Genomic DNA, 6,000 nt, shown 5'->3' on the forward strand with positions numbered 1-6,000 from the left:
AGGACCTTAAGGGACATGCATATACTTACAATTCTAACAGCTTTTTTGTTAGTAGAGCATTTAACCGTCTTAAAATACAGTTCAATTTCTTTTTGTAGGGTACGAAAATGTGGTTTTCTGTTTGTAAATTTACATTTGTGTATATGAAATTTGGCCAAAAGAATAATGAAATTAATTACATAAAAATGATTCCGCTTATTTCTATTGTATGTAAAGAATCCAAACAGTACATCTCTCCACAATAGTGTAAAATCTTCATAAATGTGTTCAATTATAAACCTACTGATGTCTTGCCACAGTTTTCTTACATGCATACAATGCCAAAAAAGATGCACAACTGTTTCTGGGTGGTCATTACAAAAGGAGCAATTTGAGTTGATGTTTTCCTTAAACTTCTTCATATAGTGGTTGGCAGGATAATATTTATGAATAATTTTAAAGGAAATTTCCTTAATTTTGTTAACAAGTAGGTATGTTTGTGGCAACATCCAAACTTTTTTCCAACAGATATTATCAATAAATCCATTCCAATAAGGCATGACATAAGGTATAGATACAACATCCTGCTGAAACAAGGATCGTATCGCTCTGTTGTTGAATGGACCAAAAGAGAAACAAATCTTTCCTACTGATGAGTCAACAGGGTCAATAGAAGGTAGGCTCTGAGGGTCAGGTCTTGACATGTTCCTGAATAACATAGCAACACCTGAGGGAATGGCATCTAAAACAATTGCAAAATCTTTAGGTGTTACAGGGACCTTGTAAAGTGATAAGAATTCTTTATAACTGAGTAAAAAACCCTCTGCATTTACCAGTTGGCTCACCAATAGGATATTATTTCTGAACCAATATTCTAAAAACAGAGAGGTATTTTTATACAATATATCCCGATTATTCCATATATAATATCTGTGTGGAGAAAAATTGTGTTTATAAATTAAGGACCATGACAAGAAAACCTGCCGATGAAAAGCAGAAAGTTTCACTGGAACTTTGTCAATATTATAATTGCAAAACAACATGAAGTTAAGGCCACCAAAAGTAGAGAAGACATGATGAGGAATAAAATTCCAGATAGAAGTGGGTCTTCTTAGGAATTGTTTTATCCAAATGATCTTGAAAGTATTATTTAAAGTAGTAAAATCCAGAAAATTCAGTCCACCATTCTCATAAGTGTTCATTACAACAGTTTTCCTAATGTAATGGGTACGGTTTCTCCAAAGAAAGTTGAAAAGCATCTGGTCTATCTCCTTGCTTATTTTACGGTCAAGATATAAAGATAGAGCACCATATGTTAGTCTAGAGATACCTTCAGCCTTGGTTATCAGGACTCTACCTTTTAAAGATAAGTCCCTCTGTAGCCATTGATTTAGTTTCTTCTGGGTTTTTTTAATAAGAGGGTTAAAATTTAGTAAGCCTCTAGACTTCTGATCCTTTGTAATGGTTATGCCTAAATATGTAAGTTCTTCTTTTACTGGAATACCATAATATGAAGGTGTCACACAATCTTTGACAGCCATGAGTTCACATTTCTTAATGTTAAGATATAGACCAGACGCTTTGGAAAAGGATTGTATCACATTGATCGATATGGGAATTTGGTTAGCGTCTTTCAGAAAAAGTGTAGTATCGTCAGCCAGCTGGCTTATAATAATTTCTTTACCAGCTATGGAAATACCTTGTACAGGACTATTATTTAAAGAATTTGCAAGAAGTTGGGTGATTAATAAAAACAGGTATGGAGAGATAGGACAACCTTGCCTAATTCCTCTCTTTAACTCAAATCTAGGTGAGGTGCCATATTTCAATTTGATAGAGCTGTTACCATTTGCATAGAGAGTCTTAATAGCCTTACAGAAAAAATCCCCAAAGCCAAGTCTCTCAAGGGAGTGGAAGAGAAACTGATGCTCTACTGTGTCAAATGCTTTATAAAAATCTAAAAATAATATGAAGCTATCCTCAGTTATTAGGTCTGAGTAGTCAAGTACGTCTAATACTAGTCTGACATTGTTAGAAATATGTCTGTTCCTCATGAAGCCAGACTGTGTTTCATCAATAATTGCATCCAGAACTTCTTTAATTCTTTTTGCAAGTAGTGAGGCTAATATCTTATAGTCATTATTAAGAAGACAAATTGGACGCCAGTTATCGATGAGCAGCACTTCTTTTTTAGGTTTAGGTATCAGTGTTATTAACCCCTGACTCATTGTAGGAGGGAGAACATTGTTTTTAATACTCTCTAAAAAGACTTCAAATAGGAAGGGAGCTACTTGTTCAGAAAATAATTTGTAAAATTCTGATGTAATTCCATCAACACCTGGTGATTTATTGTTCTTTAGATGTTTGATAGACTCTATAATCTCTTCAACTTTGATGGGTTCATCACACTGTTTAGATTCTATATCACTGATAGAGTGAACATTATTCAGTGAGTTAAAAAACACATCTGTGGATTCCTGACAGTACGTAGAGCTATACAATTTTCTGTAAAAATTGCTGCAGTATTTAGCGATTAATTTTTGGTCATCTGTAATAACACCATCAATGTTTAACTTATGGATAGTGTTATTTTTAGAGTGAAATTTCTCAAGTCTAAAGAAATAGGATGAATTCTGTTCTCCCTCCTCAATCCATTTTTTCCTAGATCTAATAAAGGCTCCTTCTGCTTTTAATTTATATATATTATCCAGTTTATTTTGTAACTCAATTAGTTCCATCTTCTCCTCCCCCAAGAGGTCAGCTGGGGACCTCTGAGAAAGGGAAGTTATCTTAATGATCACCTTTTCCTCCTCAGCTCTTCTGGTCTTAGCAAGATTACTACCATATTTTCTAAGATATTTGGACACCTCAAATTTAAAGAGCTCCCAGTTCTTGCAATAAGATTTTTCTTCACAAGCCCTTTTCCAAAAGTGTGAGAGCAGATCTTTAACCTCAAATGTAACGATATCATTATTTAATAATGAGCCATTTAGCTTCCAGTAGGATGTTCTACCAAGGTTCGTATCAGGGGTAAATATTTTGATATCAATGTAAATAGCCTTATGGTCTGTGAGGGGAGTAGTACAAATATTTGTAGTAACACACTCACTATCAATACATTTGGATATAAGCCAAAAATCTATTCTGGATTGTCTGGAACCTGTTTTGTTACTCCAAGTGAAAGATCTTTTGGCCGGAAACCTCTCTCTCCATATATCAGTAAGATCAAACTTTTCCATAAAAAGTATTAAACCCAAATTCTGATTGGTTGGCCTACCTGGGGGCCATCTATCAGTTGAATTATCTATTGTAATGTTAAAGTCCCCTCCTATCAATAATAACGAATTGGGAAATTTAGATAACCAATGAAGTATATGTTTCTCTATAGATTCAAGCAACTCATCATTCTCATGTTTGGTGTTGTACCCGTAGAAGTTTACAGTAATGAATGTAATGTCATTGTAACTGATCACAAGACAAATAAAGTGACCAAAGGGGTCACATTCCGAGTGTAGAATATTACCACCAAAGGTATTTTTCATTGTAGTGACACCAGCAGAGCGTTCAGATCCATGGGAAAGCCAAATATCGTTGCCCCACTGTGACCTCCAGAAGTTGGCATCAGCAGAAATTGAGTGAGACTCTTGAAAAAAGCAAAAATCTGTTCGAAATTGTTTAGCAAATAGAAATAAGGCCTTGCGCTTCACACTGTTTCGTAACCCCCTAGCATTAAGAGATAATATAGACAAAGACAAAACAACAAAGATTATATAAAAGTATAAACTGTAGTAGGATGAGTCAAAGACGTAGGAGCAGTGAACGTAAACGATAAGGAACCGAGATCTGCACCATTTAAGTCAATTTAAAGTGAAAATAGCTTATTCCATAACCTTTGAAATTCAACTCAACTGGAAATTATGTTCAAGACCAAACCAAGGGTTCTTGTAGTAAGAGAGACTAAAAATCCTCTTTAGTGTAATCAGGAACTATTTTGAGAAATAAAATAAATAATAATTTAAATAAAAGGGTACCTACTATTTTAAGTACATATGAAAACTGATCATAAAATAATTGTATAACAAAATGTTTTACATATAAACGTTCCTAAGACCTTTTTTGGAAATAAGTATTAATAACTAAATAGAACAATAACCGTGTAAAGTCAGAGCAGACCTGTATGCCATTTAGGACAGTATCTTAGTTACTGTATACATAAAACATAAATTCAGCTTTCAATCTTCTTCGTAAGTTTATAAACAAAATAGGACTTCTGGTCATACAAGAACAAATTAATGAATTGAAATACCTGAGTATTCCTTTAAAATAGTCACCTGATGCTTGTTAGGTAAACCACATAAGGAAAATGAGAATACCATGGCTGAAACCATCAACCTGTTCCTTCTGGTGAGATTTTAGGGAGGAATATGGATTTCTGAACCGTTGATGAAACCTCGTCCTCCGACGAAGTAAGCAGCCTTCCCCTCACTTCGTGCTATCTTGATCGTTGGCCACAACTTGTTCCTTCTTTCTATGTCTTCCGGGCTGAGATGCTCGGCGAAACGCATACCATGGCTCTGAAGGAAGGCGTTCTTCCTAGCAGCTTTCCAGACAGCATCCCTGTAGAATCTGGTAGTGAATAGGATGATGATACCCCTGGGTCTTGAATCGCTTTGCTGTTGCTTCTTGCCGAGGCGATGTACAACGTCGATGGTATCACCAACTTTGTTCTTCTCTGCAGGCAAAACTTCTTGGCAGATACGGATAGCCTCTCCTCGCACATCTTCATTCTCCACCTCTGGCAAGCCGTAGAGTCTCAGGTTCCATTTTCTTGTGTATTGTTCCAGATCAGTGAGACGTCTATGGTAGACATTGTTATTCTTTTCCACCCTTTCCACATTTTTTTCAACTTTTGCCACTCTCGTTTTCACATCATTAATTTCACCACATGCAAACTCCACGGTCTTTTTCAAGCCTTCGATAACCATGGTGTTCGCGCCTACCATTTTTTCAATGGCGTCACACCTGGAGTTGATGAGTAAGGAGAGGGTAGCCACGATGTCAGAGTTCATGTTGGGTTTTTTGGAGGGTGGAGGTTTGCACGGAGTAACCGGTAAAGAGGGGAATTCGTCATCTTCAGCATTCGAAAGCATGATATTATCCATAGGCCAAGTGTAGTTATGGCAGTTGTCTATAAGCACGTTTCTCTCTTGTTGATTAGCAATAGAACGGCTAACTTTTTCCTTTCTTTTTTTGTCACGACTTTGCATGGACATGCTGAAATAAATTATCCAATTATCATTCCAGTCACAGGAAAGGCCTTATATCTTGAACAAATAAAAATAATGACTAAACTTTAAAGAAAAAAAAACAATTTTCACAATCTTTCTGAAGTTTGGTACGGAGCTCGGTAAAAAAGCGTCTGTTCAAGCAGCCACACTGCAAAAGTGAGTCCTTCGATGGCAGACTGGATTACGTCCGTAAGAAAAACATGATCATTAAGAACAGCAGCTAGAAACTGCAGTGCATATATTTACTGCAGTGCATATATTTGTTTTTATGTTCTCTTATGTGATGCATGCTGTGAGCATTTTGTGAATTCGTCATTCTGTATTTACTTGCGCTAGGTTTAAACATTTGTATCGACCACTATTCAATTGTTGTAATAAAAAAAAATGCTATTGCCACCATTCTGGCATACTATAAATGTTCAACGCAGCCTACAAAATATATAGTTATGATTTATGGCTAACAAAGTACCCTACTGTGATTTTTTTTAATATTTTTTATGCAAAAAAATAGCTTCTTGGCAACGGGCTATTTCTCAAGCAAATAATTTAGCTAGAACTGAGTGGAGAGGGGAAATTTCCTGTTAAAGACCGCAATAGTAATGACACGAACTTCGTTGGACAAAGCCAATGGGGAAATTAATGAAGTTTTCGTTTGGTCTTTTGCCAAATGGTAAAAAGTCTGTGGTAAACATTTGTTCTGCGATAATCATCAGCTAATATCACTTGTGAATTT

Source organism: Oncorhynchus kisutch, linkage group LG11 (assembly GCF_002021735.2).
Source record: "Oncorhynchus kisutch isolate 150728-3 linkage group LG11, Okis_V2, whole genome shotgun sequence".
NCBI lineage: Eukaryota > Metazoa > Chordata > Actinopteri > Salmoniformes > Salmonidae > Oncorhynchus > Oncorhynchus kisutch.